The sequence below is a fragment of the Mobula birostris genome, chromosome 5, assembly GCF_030028105.1.
Source record: "Mobula birostris isolate sMobBir1 chromosome 5, sMobBir1.hap1, whole genome shotgun sequence".
Lineage (NCBI taxonomy): Eukaryota > Metazoa > Chordata > Chondrichthyes > Myliobatiformes > Myliobatidae > Mobula > Mobula birostris.
The window spans coordinates 48,370,617-48,391,082 of NC_092374.1; positions in this window are offsets into that span (position 1 = coordinate 48,370,617).

Consider the following 20,466-nt stretch of genomic DNA (forward strand, 5'->3'; position numbering starts at 1 on the left):
ACATTCTTGCAATATCAGACTCCAATTTGACAACATTCTATTCTTATCCTTCGTCTTAGTTAAAAAACACCAACAGATTATAACCCATGTAAACCACAAGTGGTCTCTGGGCAACAGAAAGATTTCGAGGCCTCTGCACATAGACCTCAAAATGTTGTAAAGCCAGAATAAGTGCTAGTAATTCCTTTTCAACAGTTGAATAAATTTTCTGGTGTACATTAAAGTTCTTTGAGAAATAAGCTACTGGATGTTCAAGGAAGTCAGTCACTCCTTCCTGTAACAGTACTGCCCCAGCAGTTCGTCACTAACGTCTGTTGCGAGAGAAAATGGCTTTGAAAAATCACGTGCTTTGAGCACAGGATGGTTTTCAGACGTTCAAATGCCTCCTGGCAAAGATCACTCCATACAAATCTTTCACTCTTCCCCACTCTATCAATAAGTCATCCATTCTCTTTCCTTGTTCTTTCTTGTTTCTAATTCCTTGTTCAACCCTTTTACTTTTCTCAAGGTTCACTCTGTGAAGATGCTGTTTCATGGGCTGGGCTGAATTATAATGGCGTGATGCTCTGCACCATTTCAAAAGGCCAATCAGTCCTCCCACTTGTTTTTGCGGTTTTGGGTCCAACTGATGGACCTTATCAGTAATATTTTCCAAAACAATGGAATTCTGACATTTTGGTGAGACTAGATTCAGTGGGCAAACATGTTTTTCCACTCCATTATCAGATTCCATGACTCCATTTTGTTCCATAACATTTTGCAATTCTAGCAAACAAGTGTCTTATTTTGATTCGACCATCTTGTAAACTTCCCTTTGCAAGGACACAAAGCTTACTAAATCTTTCCCAGAATTTTAAAACATACTTGAACACACTGACACATTTTTCTAAATCAGACCGTAGTTCTCTGAGTAGGGTCGAAGTCCTTTTGGCCTGTAACTGAATACAGGTTTCAACAAACTATCCTCCAATGCCTTCTGAATCGAATCTCCAACAATAAATAAGAGGAGGGCAACCCCCATCCCAATTTTTCCCATTTCTCACACCATATGCTCATGGTCCTAAGAGTTAAGTTGAGCCGTTCCAAGGCTCCCTTGGACTCTGTGTGATATGTAGCTAAAACCATGTGCTTAGCTTCCACTTCTCTAACTATCCCCAGGAATGTTCTCGAAGTAAAGTTACTACCCTGGTCAAATTGAATTTCCTTGGGCAGACCTACCAGTGTGTAAAATTTACTGAATGCTGTTACCACAGTCTTGGCCTCGGTGTTTTCAAAAGACACTGCTTCAGGGGACCTAGACACAGCACACACAATTGTTAACACAGACTGATAACCAGCTGCAGTCTTTTGCAATGGGCCTACACAATCCCCTATGACCCTAGGAAAAAGTTCACTAAAAGCAGATATTGGTTTAAGTAGTGTTACCTGATTAACCTGATTAGATTTCCCCTCAACTTGACAGATATTGCAAGTCCTGTTACAATTCACAACATCCTTTCTTAAACTAGGCCAGTAAAATTCCTTCATAATCCTGTTCACTGTCTTTCTCACTGCATGAGGTCCACCGAAAGGCATACTGTAAGCCATGTTTAAAATTTCAGCCCTGTAAACTTTCAGAACCACCACGTGACTTGCAGGCACTGTGGCTGGTCACCACCTCCTCTTCGACACCCCATCTTTATGGTAATGTCCCACTGACTCTCTCTGAACCTCCTCTCCTATGAGGACTATCTCCTTTAAAGCCACCATTCCAAAATCTCACTTCTGTTCCTCTATAAATTCCTTCCTCAATAAAGACAAACCTTTCTCATACAGCTTATTCTCATCAGCTGTACTACCCTCAAAGTCCTGCTGAAATCTGGAAGGTAGAAAAGACTGTGACACATCATTATAATTTAAACCTCTGGTTTTGCTATCATAGGCCTCAAAAGCAGCTTTGCTCATCAGTTGAACTTCTGAAACACTCTTATCTTGGAGAGGTGTCAACATGCCTCCATTGTTTACTAAACTCAGCACCATCATCGGGCTTATGAGAACCATGTATACATTATGGAAGAGACCAAACAATCCATTTAACTGATTACAACTTCCACTTCGACTTGCTTCCATAGCAACTTTCACCCCAAAACCATAACAATTCTTGTTCTTTTCAACAACATAACCTTGCAGGTGCCCAAATGTTCAAACAAAATTCAACAGAGTCGCACATCCTTCCTCAGCAGGCCTTTGTCCTGCAGGCAGGGTCAAAGGTCGCGCAACCAATCCAACCTTTTCCAGCACTTTATCCAAAAGTCCAGGAACAGCACTTTTCCCATTATTTTCAGCAACACTGACCTCACCGATTTCCACCTCATCACCAACTTTTAAAACACGGTCTAATACAAGTAACTGAGAATCCTCACATTCCACTGGTACCAAGGTTAACCCCTTATTCACTGAACCAAACCGCTTTCCTTTTCAACCAAATCATACACCTCAGACTGTACCTGAGCTTCAACATAAGGTTCAGAATCCTGTGAATTCACAGGTACTTCCACAACCTGAACACATTCAATCAGAACAGCTGCCTCTTCTGGGCTGTCATCACTTATCCCAGTTTCAAATTCAAGGTCACCCCGAACCTCCCAGCTATTCTCTGGCAAACTCTTTTCTGGAGTAAACTCACCCTCGTGGGTTAAAACTTCTTAATCTGCTTTCATATCAGACCCCTGCAAGGTAGCGGCATCCTCCGCATCTGGGTCTGCCCTTCGCCCGAACTGCCTCTGCTTGTCTGCCACGTGATCTTCACATTGCCATTTCTCCCTGTGGAGCTGTCTCTGTCTTTCTGCCTCTTTTCTCTGTCTTGCTGCCTCTTGTCTCCATTTTGCTGCCTCTGCTCTCTGCTTTGCTGCCTTTCTAGCCTCTCTCTTGACCTGTGTTAATTTCAATTCATGCTGTCTTTGCGCTTCCTTTAATTTTTCCAACAGAAGCTGAAGCTCATCCTCAATACTAACATCCATTTCTGCTGTATTTTCACACAACCAAATCAGAAGAGAATTTCCCCCAATCAATTCAAACAAGCCTCCCAACCAATTTTGTTCATATCCTGGACAAGCCCCCAATTTTGTTACGTATCCCGTGGTGGGAATAAAGAACCAGCAGAGATGGAAAATGCTTTGGAGTCCAGTATTGCTATTAACTAGTAATATTTATTCATAACTACACAATACAGTAATATAAATGTAGATAAATCAACAGGTTAGCAATGATTACATATATAAGTAAGTATATCAGTAAGTGTGGAAATATATGTATGAAAAACAAAGCTTCTTTAAGTCCAGGGGTAAAAAGATACAGTCTTACGATGATGAGTAAAGTTCAGTTTGTGGTATTGAGTTGAGTAGTGATGGAAAGAGAGAGAGGGAGATATTTGAGTCCTCAGGTGAGCTGACGCCGTCGATCTTCTGGTTGTCCTTCGAAATCCTTTAAAAGTCACCGACTGTGACTTTAACAAAGGGGACCGGTTTTCTGTGGTGGAGCTATCTCCCCATGCAAGGGTGGACACATGGACAAGTCTCCACCAGTCAACCCCTTTTCCTTTCCACTGCAAGAGCGACGGATCGATCCGCCTGATCGATCCTCCAAAACCCACTTTTTCTGTGGGCACAACAATGCTCATTCAGTGTCCAAACATGTGTCTGAGGTCTATCATCTGACCTCCTATTTTATCTTCCCGTGCTGAGCATCAACTGTCATTCAAGTAACTTCTCCTTCTTCTCTCTGTGTAAGAAATGCAAACAGGTGAACTGTCCTTGAGAAGTATCAACAACCTGCGGAAAATCATAACATCCAGTGGCCATTAAACAACGCTGCCTTCTGCTCGGTGCTGTCTCCAACTCAGCAGAAATCCAAAAGTTACTTCCAGTGCCTTAAAGTGACAGTCCAACAGTTAGTCTTCGTCTCTCTCTCTCTCTCTCTCTCTCTCGTTTCAAAACAACATGTTGGTGTGTAGGGCTCTCAGTATACTAGGTGGTCTGTTAACTGTTGATTGCTTATTACCAAAATGGCTTCTCTGAAGTGTTATATTAAACTGGCTTCTCGTAATGTTAACTGCTGAGCAAGGGGTTCTCTGTAACTGCAATATTTGGGTTATACAGAGAGATAATGGAAATTGTATTCATTTGTTTGCCAATGGAAGTCATGTTCTGTTATCTTGTATATGTGTGCTGAGTTGAGGAGCACGGGCTTTTCGGGAGGCGAGCGGGGAGGACGGACGTGTGTGGAACAGAGAGCGGTTCCGGGGCGGCGGACACTGGACCTCGGGAGTTCGGATGGTGGCCGGAGTCTCGGAAGGACGTGTGGAGGGAATCAGAGGCGTGAGCTCCAACGTATTAAAATACTATGTGCACAAGACTGATAAGTTACTTATGTGGCGGCTATTTTTTTGTAGTTATTTCTACTAACCCATCACCAAAAATTTGCTATAAAGTATAATTCTTTACTCGCACTTTGTATATTGTTTCATATTTGTGTTGTGGCTGTTCATTGGGCGACTCACACCTTATCCGCAATTGCACTGTTTGGCAGGGTCGACGGCTATTTACCCTAGGCAATGGTGGGTCAGTGGGGCAAAGACCATTACATTTGGGGGCTCATTCCGCGATTTGAATTCTGTCAGGATGAGTGGTAAGTCGTCCGGGTTGAATTAAAAGGGATGGACATGGATAAGATCGAACTTTGGTGTGAGATCGAGGATGTCCCAGTTACTCATGCCTGCCTGTTAAGTGGGGTGGATATACGTACCCCGGATGATGTGTTAATTCGATGTTTGAGTATGGTCAGAGCTATCGGTAAGGTTGAGATTTTAAGCAGAAAGATAGGTAAAATGGGAGATTCAACCTTTCTGCTCATACAGACGGGTGCTGACGTCAAGGAATTGGGACTGCCGCCGTCTATCGGTGACGTAGGTGAGGTGGGGCCATGAGGCGTACACACTGTCACGGAGGAAGGGTTTGATGAAACACCAGAGGGGTTGCCCGAAGCTAGGGGTGGAGATTTTAGCGAACGGGTCCAATTGTTTTTGAAGGATGAAGGAAGGGGGTGGTCAGATTTGGAGAATGTAATTGGTTCTCTTGCCCCACGGAAGGGGGAGGGCTCTGAGTTGGCCTCGGCCATTAACTCTTTGGTGAACCGAGCGGTGAATCTGCGACAGAAGTTAAGAATTTTCTCAGGTAAAAACCCAGTCCCCGAGGGGGAAGAGGATTACGAATCCTGGTTAGAACATACCTCTCAGCTGCTAGGTGAGTGGCAGTGTTCTGAGGAGGAGAAGCGGCAAAGATTGGGGGACCGTTTGAGAGGGGCGGCAGCTGAGGTGGTAAAAGGGGTGAGAATTAACCAGCTCCTGGCTTCTGGAAGGAGTGTCTAGTCGCCCTAGAGGAGGTGCTTGGGCTGACGGGAAGTACGGTGGAGCTTCTAGGGGGGATTCAGAATCTACGTCAGGAGAAAGGGGAGAAGCTTTCTGAGTATCTTCTCCGACTTGAGCGGAGGCTAGACTGCTTGAGGCGCCGGGGGGGTCATTTCGGCCGGCAAGGTGGATCGGATAAGGATCGACCAGGTAGTCAGGGGCACGCAGAGACATGATGTGACCGCTAAGAGCCTTCGGCAGTCTCGTAGTGCGCGTCCCCCCTGATCTTTTGTTCAGTTGCTCAGAGAGGTCAGGGAGGAGGAGGATTAATTGGAAGCGGAAGAAGGCTCTGTTAACAAGGTGCAGTCCTCAGTAGCAGCCTCTTGTGGTGAAATGACTGGGCTCAGTTCCATGCGGGAGGCACATAAAGGAGTTGCGGCAGGTGGGGTCCCTCCATGGGAGGGGAGTAGCGGGGAAGGCCTCTCCCAGAAGGGACGGACGGCACTGAGGCCAGGCGGAGGCCAGGGTCTGGCGAAGCGAGGCGTGTGCTATGACTGCGGGGAAGAGAGGCACTTCAGGTGTGAATGTGAACGGCAGGGAGCCTCTCGGAGGGAGAGTCCCCGGGTGTCCCAGCAGGAAGGGGGGAGTTTGGGAAACTTAGAGGAGACTCAGTGAGGGAACAGTCTGGAGTCTCTGGGAAAATACGTTCCCAACAATGTGCCGCGGGACCCTCGAGAGGAAAAGACCCTATCCCAGAAGGATTGGTGGAGCCCCGATCCAGTGTGTCGATAGGGATCGAGGGGATAGATGCAAAAGCCATACTCGACACAGGGTCGCAGGTTACATTACTGTTCCTGTTGTTTTACAATCAGTACCTGGGGCATCTACCCCTGACACCTTTCAGCGCACTGGAGATTTGGGGCATCAGTGATGGTGATTACCCGTATGATGGTTATTTGTCTGTGAAACTGGAGTTCCTGGAAGCTGAGGTGGGGGTGTCTGAGGCTCATGAGGCCCTGGTATTGGTTTGCCCCGATCCTAGTGAGACTGGGGGTGTGTCAATTGTGGTGGGGACCAACACCCCCATTGTGTGGGGACTCCTGGGAGCCTGCAAGGAGAAGGCAGGTGAAGACTTTCTGGAGACCCTGTCAGTGCACCCAGTGTTCCAAGCTGCTTCTGAGGAAGCGTGGGGTCGCTCTGGGCTGGACGCGACGTGTGAACGAGGCACTGTGTGGTGTGCCCAGTCGAAGCCAAGGGTGGTGCGGCCAGGTGAAGTAGTGAGAGTGATGGGGATCCCTAGATTCCCGGGGGTACCTGAGGGTGAAGCTCTTTTAGTGGACACCCCGGAAGATCTCGAGGGGGAGCCGAGATTCCCTGCTGGGGTGCTGGTGAGACCCGAGTTGCAGAAGCCCTCGGTGGTGCAGGCACGCAGGCTGGTGGTGATCGTCAGGAACACTACGGCACCGGAGCTCACCTTTAAGCAAGGAATTCCTCTGGCGCATTTGTTCCCGGTGACGGTGATGCATAGCGCCCCCGTGAGGCCAGTTGGGGAAGAGCAGCCGGGGAAAAAGGCCTAAGTTGACTGCTGAAGCTTTTAACTTTGGGGCATCACCTGTACCGGAGGGTTGGAAGCGGAGGCTGGTGGAGAAGATGTTGATGATGACAGATGATTTTTCCCTTGATGAGTTTGATGTGGGTTGTTCCAGGAGCACACGCCACACCATACGGGTGACTGAGGATACGCCGTGTAGGGAACGATCACGGCGACTGGCCCCGACAGATGTCGAAGACGTGCGGCAGCATTTGGGCAAGTTGAAGGAGGCCAGGATCATCACGGAGTCCTGGAGCCCATTTGCGTCTCCTATCGTAGTGTCCCGGAAGAAGAATGGGAAGGTTCGTAGGTGTGTGGACTATAGAACACTGAACAGGCGCACGGTCCCAGATCAGTACACAGTCCCCAGGGTGGAAAATGTGCTGGCCTGCCTGAGTGGGGCGAAGTGGTTTAGCATGCTGGATTTGAGGAGTGGGTATTACCAGATCCCGATGAGTGAGGCCGATAAGGAGAAGACAGCCTTCATTTGCCCTTTGGGCTTTTATCAGTTTGAACAGATGCCCCAGGGCATACCGGGAGCCCCTTCCACCTTCCAGAGGGTCATGGAGAAGATGGTGGGGGATATGAACCTGCTCGGTGCTGGTATATTTGGACAACCTCATAGTATTTCGATCCACCTTGGAAGAACACGAAGCGAGGCTAATGAAAGTGCTCAACCGGCTGAAGCAGAAAGGGTTGAAGCTTTCCCTGGACAAGTGCCAGTTCTGTCAGACGTCTGTTAGCTGTGTTGGACACATTGTCTTGTGGAATGGTGTAGCGACCGACCCGGCTAAGATCGAAGCAGTGACCACCTGGCCAAGGCCCCAGACCATGAGTGCTCTGTGCTCGTTCCTAGGGTTCTGTGGGTACTATCGGAGATTCGTGAAGGGCTATGCCAAGGTGAGTCATCCCTTGAACCAGCTTCTGCATGGCTACCCTCCCCTGGGACAGAGGGAGAAAGGGAGGAAAGGACAGGAGGTGGGAGAATATTTGAACATGTCAGAGCCCTTCGGACAGAGATGGGATGACAAATGTGAAGCAGCTTTCCAGTCACTGAAGGGGATGTTGACTCAGGTGCTGGTGCTGGCTTTTGCAGACCGTCGATTGCCCTATGTGCTACACACTGACACCAGTCATGAGGGGTTAGAGGCCATTCTATATCAGGATCGGGGTGCTGGCCTGAGGCCTGTGGCATTTGTCAGCCGGAGTTTGTCCCCTTCGGAGAGGAACTATCCCACTCACAAGTTGGAGTTCCTGGTGTTGAAATGGGCGGTGGTGGATAAGCTGAGTGACTATCTCTACGGGGCCAAGTTTGAGGTGCAGACAGACAACAACCCGTTCACTTACATCCTGACCTCGGTGAAACTGGATGCCACAGGCCATCGGTGGCTGGCAGCTTTGTCTTCATATGATTTCAGCCTGAAGTACCGGCCGGGGAGCCGGAATGTGGACGCGGTTGCGCTGTCCTGACGGGGCCATGAGAAGCCAGGGAAGGACGAGGAGTGAGAGAGTGTTCCTGCATCCAGGGTGAAGGCGATGTGCCAGTTTGCTATCACCGTGCAGGCTGAGGAGAAGGAGAGGCCAGAGCGAGCAGTGGACTCATTGGGGGCATCCGATGATGCTCTGCCCTTAGGGTACTGCGACATGACTGCACTGAAGACCACGCAGTTGCCAGGGTTAAACCCTGGGGAAATGGCCGCTGTGCAGCGAGATGACCCAGACATAGGCCCGGTCTGGCATGCCGTGGAAGAGGGGGATGTGACACGGGCGGAGAAGGCCAAGCACGGTCCCGCGTCCCTGTTGCTGAAGGAATGGCTTCGGTTGAGGTTGAAGAACCATATGTTATACCGGGTAACGTCACCCCCGGACCGACCTCGGTGTTGGCAGCTGGTCCTGCCGGAGAAGTATCGGAAGGTTGTGTTGAAGTCTCTTCATGATGACTCTGGGCATTTGGGGATGGAAAAGACCTATGGATTATTCAAGGATCAGTTTTACTGGCCCCGAATGAGGACAGAGGTTGAAGAGTACTGCAAGTCCTGCATTCGTTGCATACGACGGAAATGCTGCCCGGGCAGGCTGCCCCTTTGTCCCACTTGCAGAGTGCGGGGCCTTTGGACCTGGTGTGTATGGATTTCCTGTCCATGGAACCCAATGCCAGCAACACGGCAAATGTCCTGGTCATTACAGACCACTACACCAGGTGTGCGCAAGCTTTTCCTACTAAGGATCAGAGGGCGACTACAGCGGCAAAAGTGCTATGGGAGAAGTATTTTGTGCATCATGGTCTTCCTCAGCGGATGCATAGTGACCAGGGACGAGACTTCCCAGAGCAAACTCATCTATGAGTTGCTGGGCATGCTGGGGGTTGAGAAATCGAGAACCATGCCCTATCATCCGCAGGATGATCCCCAGCCGGAAAGGTTCAATCAGACGCTACTAGACATGCTCGGGACTTTGGAAATTAGCAAAAAGAGTCATTGGAGTCGATATATTGGGCATCTTGTTCACTGTTACAACTGCACATGCAATGAAGCTACTGGTTACTCGCCCTATTATCTCATGTTTGGGTGTGAGGCAAGGTTGCCCATTCACCTTTGTTTCAGGGCTAATGCGGGTGAGGTGTCGCCGAAGCCTTACTTGAAGTATGTGTCTGATATGAGGCAGGAACTGAAAAGAGCGTATGAGTTGGCCAGGGAGGCTGCTGCCCGGCAGAATCAGGGAAATAAGAGGAGAATCTGGGATTACCGGGAAAACACAAGCTGGCTGATCACTGGGTAGCCACACCCTATGTGGTGGAAAGTCAGATGCCAAACCTGCCGGTTTTCCAGGTACGGCCTGAGGATGGAAAGGGGCCTGTCAAGATTCTCTATCGGAATCACCTGTTGCCCCTGGGGCAAGGTGTGCAGGTAGAGCAGGAGCCTGACGAGGTGGCTGCACCCCATGCCAGGACTCTGCGTCCCCGCAGGTTGAAGGACGTGCCTACCCTGGGAGAGACGGGCCTGGGCCCAGCCCCTGTGAGGGATATTGATACAGAAGATGATGACTGGGATGGTTGGTACATTCTGCTATTCGCTGATGCTCCGGGGACAGAGGAAGAGACTCCTGGCCTTTCCCCCACTGGGTTAGAAGGGACTACTGAGGGGCAGTCTGTGGCACCACAGGGCTCTGGAGGAGAGAGAATGTAGGGCCTGGACCAGAGATAGGGGGTTCCGAGGTGCAGAGGGGCCTAGGTGACTGCTCGGGGGAGGATTTGTCTCGTAGTTTCAAAGGGTCCCCTGTAGTGTCCGAGGCAGAAGGGGTAGACAAGGGGGTGCGTAGGCCTCAGCGGAGTCAGAAACCCCCAGAGAGGTTGGCCTACGTAACACCTGGGGAACAAGGTGTGATCTCCACTGTGTTGGGGAGTCAGATCACTGCTTTCTGCACGTGGATTGGGCTGTGTGTTCTGCAGGAAGGGATGGTGAATTATCTGAGCATCATGAGGGCATGACTTATTTCGGTGGGGGAAGAATGTAGGGCTCTCAGTATACTAGGTGGTCTGTTAACTGTTGATCGCTTATTACCAAAATGGCTTCTCTGAAGTGTTATATTAAAATGGCTTCTCGTATTGTTAACTGCTAAGCAAGGGGTTCTCTGTAACTGCAATGTTCGGGTTATACAGGGAGATAATGGAAATTGTATTCATTTGTTTGCCAATGGAAGTCATGTTCTATTATCTTGTATATGTGTGCTGAGTTGAGGAGCACGGGCTTTTCGGGAGGCGAGTGGGGAGGACGGACGTGTGTGGAACAGAGAGCGGTTCCGGGGCGGCAGACACCGGACCTCGGGAGTTCGGATGGTGGCCGGAGTCTCGGAAGGACGTGTGGAGGGAATCGAAGGCGTGAGCCCCAACGTATTAGAATATTATGTGCACAAGACTGATAAGTTACTTATGTGGTGCCTATTTTTTTTGTAGTTATTTCTACTAACCCATCACCAAAAATTTGCTATGAAGTATAATTCTTTACTCGCACTTGGTATATTGTTTCATAGTTGTGTTGTGGCTGTTCATTGGGCGACTCACACCTTATCCGCACCAAAGCAATTGCACTGTTTGGCGGGATTGAAGGCTATTTACCCTAGGCAACGGTGGGTCAGTGGGGCAAAGACCGTTACAGGTGTTAAATAACTCTCTCGCTCTCTTTTCAAAAGCACAGTTCATAGGGGTAATTCAGGACCCCGCCACACTGTAAAGAGTTGTGCTACCCACTACACTACCATATGGCCCCAACATGTCTATTGACACATAATTACACATCGATTTAATGCATTCATTTATAATAGGCATATTTGTGAACAGGAAAACTTCAAGTCGAGTTTATTGTTATGTGCGCAAGGACAGTCTGGTGTAGGTATAAAGAAAAGCTTGCATGCAACAGCAACAACATGTACGTAGTGGACAGCGCACAGCAGATAAATTACACATGAATGAAACAAGATAATGGAAAGAAAAGACTGCAAAAACAAGACCTTTGTGCAGACACTCAGACGCAATCACAATCATGGGGTCGGAACTTCGGCAACTGAGTTATGGAGAGAGGTTAGGCAGGTTGGGACTCTTTTCACTAGAGTGCAGCAGAATAAGAAGTGATCATAGAGAGGCGCATAAAACCACGAGGTGAATGCTCAGTCTTTTCCCCAGGGTGGGGAATCAAGAACTAAAGAGCACAGGATTAGGGTGAAGGGGAAAAGATTTAACAGGTATCAGAGCGGCAACTTTTTCAGCCAGAGGGTGGTCAACATATGGGATGAGATTCCAGAGGAAGTGATTAAGACAGGTACATTACCAACGTCACTTCTGCTGACAGCTAGATCCATGTTCTCACCACTCTCTGAGTGAATAAGTTCCCCCTCATATTCCCCTTATCCAATTCACCTTTCACCCTTAACCTATGACCTCTAGTTCTAGTCTCACCCAAACTCAGTGGAAAAAGTCTGCTTGGATTTACCCCTCATAATTTTGTATAACTCCATCAAATCTCCCCTCACTCTTCAACATCTGAGGGAATGAATCCGAGCCTATTCAACCTTTATCAGGTAGTCAGGTAGTTGAGTGGTGTCACAGCAACAACCTTGCACTCAATGTCAGTCAGACCAAAGAACTGATTGTGGACTTCTGAAAGGGTAAGATGAGGGAACACACACCAGATAGAGGGATGAGAAGTGGAAAAAAGTTGAGCAATTTCAAGTTCCTGGGTGTCAACATCTCTGAGGGTCTATCCTGGGCCCAACATATCATGCGGTTACAAAGAAGGAATAGCAGTGGCTTTAGTTCATTAGGTGTTTGAGGAGATCTGATACGTTATCAAAGACACTTGCAGATTTCTACAGCTGTACCATGGAGAGCATTCCGACTGGCTGCATCACTGCCTGGTATGGGGGTGGAGGCTACTGCACAGGGTCAAAAGAAGCTACCGGAAGTTGTGAACTCCGTCATGGACACTAGTTGCTGTATCCAGGAATCTTCAAGGAACAATGCCTCAAAAAGGCTGCATCCATTTTTAAGGACCTCCATCACCCAGGATATGCCCTCTTCTCATTGCTACCATCATGAAGGAGATACAGGAGCCTGAAGGCACACGCTCAGTGATTCAGGAACAACTTCTTCCTCTCTGTCATCAGATTTCTGAATGGACTTTGAACCCATGAACATTACCTCACTACTTTATTATTTCTATTTTTGCACCTGCTTACTTAATTTAACTAATATATACAAATTCACTGTAATTCACAATTTTTATTACTATGTTTTGCAATGTACTATTGCCACAAAAACAACAAATTTCACAACAAAAGCCAGTGATAGTAAACCTGATTCTGATAGTCTTCCTCGCTGTCCACTGTACCCCAATCGTGGTGTCATCTGCAAATTTGTTGATCCAGTTTACCACATTGTCACCTAGTTGTTTGATATAGAGAGCAAGCAACAATGGACCCAGCAGCAATTCCTGAGGTGCACCACTTGTCACAGGCCTCCTGTCAAAGAGGCAACCCATCTATTACCACCGTCTGGACGCTCCCCTGAAGCCAATGTCTAATACAATTTAATGCCAAGTAACTGAAACTTCTTGACCATCCTCCCATGTCGCACTTTGTCAATCTAAAGTTGAAGTTCAAGTTTATTATCATACAACTGCACACATTTATACAGCCAAACAGGACAGTGATCCTCTGGACCAGGGTGCACAACGCAGTACATATTACTCACACACATAACATATAAAATAACATTACCACAAATAAATTAACAAATGTACGATATAAGTTAAAATAAAAACTGTATAACACTACTGGGGCTTCATTCATGATGAGACCTGGGTGGTAACAGGGAACTCAGTAGTCTCATGGCCTGGGGAAAGAAGCTGTTTCCTGTCCTAACAGATCTTGTGGTAATGGTATGGTACCTTCTGCCTTAGATAGGGGTCAAAGAGATTGTTGGATGGATGAGATAGATCAAAGACAATGCTAAGGGCCCTGTGCATGCAGTGCTCCTGATAACCATCTCTAATGGGTGGAAGAGAGACCCTTTGTAGGGTCTTGCAGTCAAATGCCTTGCAATTCCCATACCAGATGGTGATGCAGCTGGTCAGGACACTCTTGATAGTGCTCCTGGAAAAATTGGTTAGAATGGGTGGGAGGTGTATAGACTCACTCACCTCAATGCCCTCAGGAAGTGGAGACACTTTCTTCTTGACAAAAGAGGCATTGTTGAGGGACCAGGTGAGATTGTCCACTATGTACACTCCCAGAAACATTTTGCTGCTAACTCTCTCCATGGATGTGCAGTGAGGAGCGATTAGCTACTCCTTCCTAAAGTCCAGAATTGTCTCTTTGCTCTTGTCCACATTGAGACTCAAGTTGTTGTGTTCACACCATTCTACCAGCTGCTCTACCTGATCTATTTATGCCATCTCGTTGTTGTTGTTGTCGATGAGGCCAGTCATTGTTGTGGCATCGGAGAACTTGAAGATTTGGTCTGAACTGGGCCTAGCAATACAGTCATACATCAACAGTGTAAACAGCAGAGGTCTGAGCGCACAGCCCTCGGGAGCTCAGCGTGGTGGGACTAGAGATGTATCTGACAGCAATAGTTTACTGTGGCCTTTCTATCAAAAAGTCCAAGATCTAGTTACACTGAGAGGTGTTGAGACCCAATGAAGATATTTACCCAACAGCTTTCTGAGGTACGATAAAGGCCTTGCTAAAGCCCATGTAGACAACATCCACTGCCGTGCCTTCATTAAATTTCTTGGTAATTTCCTCATAAAACTCTATAAGTTTGGTTAGACATGACCTACTACACACAAATTCATGTGGACTGTCCCTTATCAGTCCCTGTCTATCCAATTACTTATGTATATATCTGGTCCTTTAGAATACTTTCCAATAACATACCCTTTGCCAATGTCAGGCTCATTCTCTGGCTTATTCATAGAGCCCTTCTTTAACAACAGAACAAAGTTAGCTATCCTCTAATCCTCCAGCTAAGGAAGTTTTGAATACCTCTGATCGTGCCCATTCAATTTCTGCACTATCCATCCACAGGGTCCAATGCCCTGAGGATCTATTTACCCTAATTTGCCTCAAGAAATCAAACATCTCCTCCTCTGTAACTGTATATGGTCCGTGAACTCGCTGCTGCTTTGCCTCACTTCGGTAGACCCTGTCTCTGTCTCCCAAGTAAATACAGATGAAAAAAAATCCATTTAAGATCTCCCCCATCTCTTTGGGCTTCATACATAGAAGACAACTCTGATGTTGCAGAGGACCATATTTGTCCTTTATTATCCTCTTGCTCCAACTCTATCTGCGGAAATCCTTGAGATTCTCCTTTACTTGTATTCTAGAGTAGCATCATGCTTTCTTTTAGCCCTCCTGATTTCCTTCTCATTTGTCTTACATTTCTTATATATCTCAAGTACCTCATTTGCTCCTTCCTGCTAAGCACTTCCTGCTTTTTCTTAACTAGGGCCTCAATATCTCTCAAAAACCAAGGATCCCTAAACCTCAACTTTTTTCCTCCAGTCCCATCAGAGGGTTTTGGGCTGAAACATCGACTGTGTTTTTTCCCATAGATGCTGCCTGGCCTGCTGAGCTCCTCCAGCATTTTGTGTGTGTTGCTCAGATTTCCAGCATCTGCAGATTTTCTCTTGTTTGTGATCCCTAAACCTGTTTGTCCTTGTCTTTTATTCTGACAGGAACATACAGATTCTCACAATTTCACTTCTGAAGGCCTCACACTTGCCAGATACAGTTTTATCAGAAACCAACCTGTACCCAATCCATATTTGCCAGATTCTTTCTGATACCATCAAAATCTGCCTTTTTCCAGTTTGGAATCTCAACCCGAGGACCAGACCTATCCTTCTTCATAATTATCTTGAAACTAATGGCATTATGATCACTAAATACAAAACTTCTGTCACCCACCCTGTCCCATTCTCTAATAGGAGATCTAGTATTGCACTCTTTCTAGATGGAACCCCTATGTACTGATTAAGGATACTTTTCTGAACACACTTGACAAACACTATTACATTTAGCCAGTTGTGTATTTAATATTTCAGTATTATTTGAGCAACGTTGTAAATATGTTTGATTGAGCATTCTGTGTTGTTTACATAATTCATTATGGGTTATACAAAGAAGTACATGAATGGCATACATCATTATGCCACCACATCATATCTCTGCGTGCCTCACTAAAGTAAAAATGAAGCATACACAAGTTATCCTCAGCTCCATTTTTTTCTTTCAATTAGTTTTATGTTCTGGGGTTACAAAACATAACAGTGCTGTCGAGGTTGTCTTAAGACAAACCCAAGATGATTACGTACCTGTTGAAGCACAGCATGTTTTTTTTCCTTCAGAAGCACAACGAGACATTCGAGTTAAAAAAAGGCATAAAATGGTGAACAGTGAGTATTAGGTGATAATAATAATAAATGATAAGAAAACAGAAATGGCTGGCTGCATTGGAAAGACAGATGTGTTCGATAACACAATGGATAACTGGCTGATATATATTGAGCAAATTGAGCAGTATATAGAAGTGAATGAAACAGCCAATGCAAAGCAAATGCCAGATTGGTTGAGTGCAATAGGTGGAAGTGCATACATTTTGCTTAGAAGTTTAACTCCTCCAACCAAACAAGCCAAAATGAGCTTTTCTGACATCATGGAAGTAATGCAAAACCATTTAGTACTGAAATCATTGTTGGTTGCAGATCGTTTAGGTTTCATATGCAGAATCAAAAGGTAAGGGAGTCCATTTCTGCTAAAGTGACTGAACTGAAGATATTGTACAAGCACTGTCAGTTCAGTGATGAGCTTAATGATGCACGAAGAAATCACTTAGTTTATGGAATGTTACAAGAAAGCATTCAAAAACAGTTCCTAACTGAAGAGCAGCTCACATTTAAAAGAACAGTTGAAATTGCTGTATCAATGGAAACAGCAGATGGAGATGCAACTGAGTTGCAGTCAAGAATGAAAGTGTGCATGAACAAATTTGCAAAGTCTAAACAAAAACCTATCTGGCCAAACAAATTGATTTACTGTTGTGGCAGGGGCTTTCATATACCAGAGCAACACAGGTTTAAGGTCAAAACTCACAGAAAATGCAAGAAAATGGTATACATACAAAGAGCATATCAGGCAGCCACAAATAAATGGACTGCACAGGGAAGACAAAAAGATAAAAAGTCAAGTTGTAGTTTCAAAAAGAGCACAAATCTTTATGCTATTGATGAAAAATCTGAGAATGATGAGTGACACAGGACTGCGTAGCCTGAAGATTTATAATCTGAAAACTAACAAGAGACAAGCAAAACATCTTACATCAGAAGTGTACGGCAAATAAATTTAAATGGAATTGGACTCTGACTCAGCTGTTCCAGTAATTCCACAAATAGAGTTTGAACAACATTTCAAAATACTGAACTGAAGCCTGCAGATATCCAGCTAACAACTTATACTGTTGTAACGCTCAGCTATATTGGCTCGTATATATCCGGGGGAAACACCGTCCGCCGCGCACGTGGACGCTCCCGGTTGTGTTGGTTGCTGTACAGCTGCCACCGAAATCAGCTTCAAACATCAATCATCAGCCAGCACACACTGTACGTTTTACCAATTACACTTTATAGATATTACTAAGTCTATGAGATTAATAAAGTTAAATACAAAAAAAGGAAACGGAAAAGGTGCCAGACTTATCAAAGTTCAAGTTCTTCGTGCACAAGTTGGAGCTCAGAAATTCTTGGCGACCACCCGGACCCTGTCGACTCACGGCTCGAGACCACCTGGAGTGATCGCCTGGAGTCTTTCCGCACATCCGCCGTCCTCTCCGTCTCTCCTCTGACTCCCTGCCAAAACCCCGTTCCCAGTCATATGAGACAGCATTATTACCCCAAGAAATGATAACATGGACACCCATTGGCTGATAGTACACCTGCTATCTGTTATAACCCAAGCAAATGTCTAGCTAGAGACTTTCTCAGCATTTAACATAACACAGAAGCCATTTTAACCCACATACACAGCAGTTTAAAAGATTAACATAACAAAGTAGCAATTTAAAATTTAACATAACAAAGAAGAAGCCCCGTACACTCTCCCCCAACCAAATTAAAGTCATGCCCTCAGGACATTAACAGAGTTCACCATTGCTCCTTGCAAAACACAAAACCCAACCAAGGTGCATAAAGCAGTGACATAACTTCCCAGTGCTGTAGAGATCACACTCTGTTCTCCGGCGCTTTATAGGTCAAGCTCTCCGGGGGGGGGGGCCTACTTCTCTGAGACCTCTGTACCTCCTCTGCTGACTCTTCCAGTTCAGATACCACAGGGGACCCTCCAGGCCTACCTGTCGGACCCTCCCCCTCACCGGGACCCCTCAGCACCTGTGAGCCCTCTGCCTCGGGTTCTGGTTCCACCTTCTCTGGAAACAGGTGCCACACATCCGAATCATTGTCTTCCGATGACGTATCCCTTCTCGAGGTGGGGACCGGCCCCGTCTCCTTCGTGGCAGGCTCTTCCCTCGCCCTGTGCCCTCGCAGAGTCCTCGTACTAGCCGTAATCTCCCATTCGGGTTCTGGGTCTACCTGCACCTCTTGACCCAGAGGCAACAGGTAGTTCCTATGGAGTACCTTGACAGGCCCCTTCCCATCCTCGGGGCTCACGCAGTAAACAGGGAGATTCGGCATCTGACTCTCCACCACATGGGGGTAGCTGCCCAACGGTCCGCCAACTTGTGCTTACCAGGTAGTCCTAAATTCTGGATAAGGACTCGGTCTCCCGACAATAATTGGGCGAACTTTACTCTCTGATCATACCTCTTCTTATTCCTCTGATTCTGCTTGGTGGCCGCCGCCTCAGCCAACTCGTATGCCCTTTTCAACTCTCTCCTCATATCAGACACGTACTTCAGATATGGCTTCGAAGGTATTTCACCCGCTTCAATCCTAAAACACAGGTCAATGGGCAACCTCGCTTCCCATCTGAACATCAGATAATAAGGCAAGTACCCCGTAGCGTCATTGCGAGTACAATTGTAACAGTGAACCAAATGGGCGATGTGCTGACTCCACTTGCTCTTCTGTCTGATCTCCAGGGTGCCGAGCATGTCCAGCAGGGTCCGGTTAAACGTCTGGAGCTGAGGATCACCCTGCGGGTGATAGGGTGTGGTCCTGGATTTCTCAACCCCAAGCATACCCGGTAGTTCATGGATAAGCCTGCTCTCGAAGTCCCGTCCCTGATCACTATGGATCCGCCAGGAGAGGCGATAATGAACAAAGTACTTCTCCCATAACACCTTCGCCACTGTAGTCGCTTTCTGGTCCTTAAACCTCATTTATACTTCTGCGCTAACTCAACGCCGTAACCTACGCAAGTGACTTACGCTCGTTGTGAGCATTTATACTTATGCATTGGTGTGTCTGCGTCGCTGTGCAATTTGCACAAGTCACGCATGCGCACACACCTGCCCGCGCAAGGCTTCATGGTCATGGTAGTCTTTCTTGGGGTAAACAAGAAGCGAGCGTCTTTTTTCGTAAAAGCGAAATGTATCCTCCATAATTTCGAAGGTCTGTAAAGCTTTATGGAAAGCATTGCAGCCAGAGTTCCTTCCCTGCCCTTCAGTTGCCCAATGGGAAGCTATTGCAGCGTAGGATGAAATGCGATGCTACTAAGTGGACCAATCACAGTTCTTACGGTCTGCGTTGCTGCGACGCGTGGTTACATTTTGGGAGAGGTGCGCGTCGCAGCCACGCAGGCTCTCGTGTAGGGTTCTGCGTCGGCTTTGCGTAGGGTTTGTGGCGACGCGGTACTTACGGTGACGCTTTGATGCAGAAGTATAAATCAGGCTTTAGTGGGAAATGCCTGCGCGTATCTAGTGTAGTGATCTGTGATGACTAAGACATTCGCGGTGTTGCTGGTGTCTGGCTCAATAAACAGGAAATCCATACACACCAGGTCCCCGAGTCCCGCGCTCTGCAAGTGGGCCAAAGGAGCCGCCTGCGCGGGCAGGGTCTTCCTCCTGATGCAACGACTGCATGTCTTACAGTATTCCTCAACCTGCCCCCCATCCGGGGCTAGTAAAACTGATCCTTGAGTAATCCATAGGTCTTTTCTACCCCTAAGTGCCCGGAATCATCATGTAGTGCCTGGAGCACGGTCTTCTGATGCTTCTCAGGCATGACCAGCTGCCAGCGCAGGGGGTGGTCCAGCGGCGACGTGACCCGGTACAAGACTTGGTTCTTCAGCTTCAACCGGGGCCACTCCTTCAGTAGTAGGGGAACGGAGGCATGTTTCGCCTTCTCCACCTGAACCATATCCCCCTTTTTAGCCGTGTACCAGATAGTGCCAATGCCCGGGTCACCACGCTGAGCCGCCTCCACTTCCTGGGGGCTCAACTCCGGCAGCTGCCTGTTCCTCAGAGCAGTCACATTACAGTAAACAGTAGGTAGCGCGTCATCGTCAGCCCCCAGTTGATCCACTGCCTGATCCAGCCCCATCAGGGCTCCTGCTTCAGCATCGCTCGCAAATTGACACATGGCCTTCACTCCCAGGGCAGGGACACTCTCCCACTCCTCATCCGTGCCCGACCTGTCATGCGCCCGATGAGATAAAGCACCTGCATCGATGTTCCGACTCCCCGGCTGGTACTTCAGGCTGAACTCATAGACAGTCAAGGCCGCTAACCACCGGTGCCCAGCAGCGTCCAGCTTCGCCGAGGTCAGGATATAAGTGAGGGGGTTGTTGTCAGTTCTCACCTCAAACTGGGCCCCGTATAGGTAGTCACTCAACTTGTCCACCACCGCCCATTTCAACGCCAAGAACTCCAGCTTGTGAGTGGGATAGTTTCTCTCAGATGGCGACAAGCTCCGGCTGACAACGCCACCGGCCTCAATCCGTTGCCCTGTTCCTGGTACAGGACAGCCCCCAGACCCTCGCA